Raw genomic sequence first — 1,802 nt, forward strand, 5'->3', positions numbered from 1 at the left:
TGGGTCAGGGAGCATCATTTACTCATACTCAACATTTACTCAATTGCCACATTCATACAGAGTAATACAGTAGCATCACTGACACTATCACTACCCTCACTATCATAAACACTATCACTACCTTCACTATCACAAGGGCATCATATACTGCTACAATTGCAATATATATGCCTCACTGAAAATGGCTAAGTTCAAGATGAGCAGAAGTAAAATACTTAGAATGCAAAAGTTAACAAACCAAAGGTTGCCTTTACTATAGATTTCATACAGTACTTTTCATACAAAACCTAGAGTAAGATATGGTATGGCTTCAATTAAATTACTTCAGCCATCTTAGTTCCAAAGCCAAATGCAGCAGCAACCACTCTGTCGCTAGCAGGACAACTCACCAGTGGTTCATTACTTACAAAGAAAGCACTTGGTCAACTTGGAAATAAATTCTTACAGACATGCTCACAAAGGAAAGGCATTTTGACCTCATAAATACAAAAGAACTCATCTGTTCTCTTACACACATGCTGTAAGGTATACAATACACTTCTGTAGAAATTCCTACCACACTTTACAACTATGAAGAAATCTCTCCTGATAGATGTACATCATACAGAAATACAAATGAGAAAGTGTATACAATACACTCATACAAAGATTCATTTGGGCATTAGTCACCTCACAATGTTCACTTCTGCACACTTAGTGGCTTATCACACTTCACCTGGACAGAAATCATAGTATTACAAGTGGTCACTTGTACACTCACAGCACATACAGTTATTCCCTTGGGAAAAGTCAGTCACTAGTGTCTACTACCGTACATCATTCGTGTCCACTTGTAAAGGTCACTAGTGTCCACATTTAAATGTCACCAGTGTCCAACTTCAATGTCACTAGTGTCCACTTTTTCATGTCACCAGAGTCCACAAGTAAATGTCACCAGCATCAATTCATGCGGCACACTTTTAACACTGCCCCAGTGGTTAAATTTCACATATTTCCAAAACTGAGGCAGAGGAAGCACATCACACTTGGTTATGTTCAGGAAAACACAGGTCTCACATATGAATTCAAGATGTAACACCATGTTAAAAAACATAATTCTAATCCTGTGGCATGTGGCCTTTGATAGATTTAAAAGCTGCTTTATGAGTAATTTGACTTTTAAAATCAATCTGGGCTATTAGTATTATGTATTCTTATCATGGCAACTTCATCACATACATGTTACATCAGATATCTTAGAATCATCTCCTTTTATAGTAAATATAAACCATGTAAGTCTGTATTTAAGGTGTATTGAAGTCAGTACGACAAACCATTACAAAACTCATTTACACGCACTTATACAAACACAAACAAACAGCCATCCAATATCTCAATTAAAGCAATCAAAACTCATATGCACTCTACAACGAGCACACAAAATGGCTGACTCTGGTGCCAACACAGCCTTTCTTCAAAAAATAAACAAAATGGCCAACTAAAACTTGATCACATATCAAAATAATGGCAAACCATAACTTGAGCTATTACAGATCTAGAGCAATGGGCTCAATCATAAAATTTGACTTCTCTTCAGCTCCCTGTTTGATTTTTGTAATGTGTTTTGTATTTCAAACTTCTAACGGTTCAGAAATCTAAACATTACTTAATGCAACTTAAAAAATGGTATAAAAGTAAAGTCAAGTTTCAAAATTCAGCCTATTGAATGACTACCAGTTAACTACATTTTTGGTTCTAATCACATCTGGCAAACTTGCCATATGACATGACCAACAAAGATGAGCAGGTAAAAGAGCTGCCTA

At 36.1% G+C, this 1,802-nt stretch overlaps 1 protein-coding gene across 2 annotated transcripts in view; it reads right to left on the reverse strand.

Annotated features, from left to right (window-relative positions):
- LOC125042358 (importin subunit alpha-7-like) overlaps positions 1-1,802 on the reverse strand; it is a 27,124-nt gene continuing 25,322 nt past the window's right edge. For both annotated transcript variants that reach the window (XM_047637915.1, XM_047637914.1), the window contains exon 10: positions 1-1,802. This exon is cut by the window's right edge and continues 2,557 nt beyond it. The gene's annotated coding sequence lies outside the window, so the exon portion shown is untranslated.

This window comes from Penaeus chinensis, chromosome 32, assembly GCF_019202785.1.
Source record: "Penaeus chinensis breed Huanghai No. 1 chromosome 32, ASM1920278v2, whole genome shotgun sequence".
Lineage (NCBI taxonomy): Eukaryota > Metazoa > Arthropoda > Malacostraca > Decapoda > Penaeidae > Penaeus > Penaeus chinensis.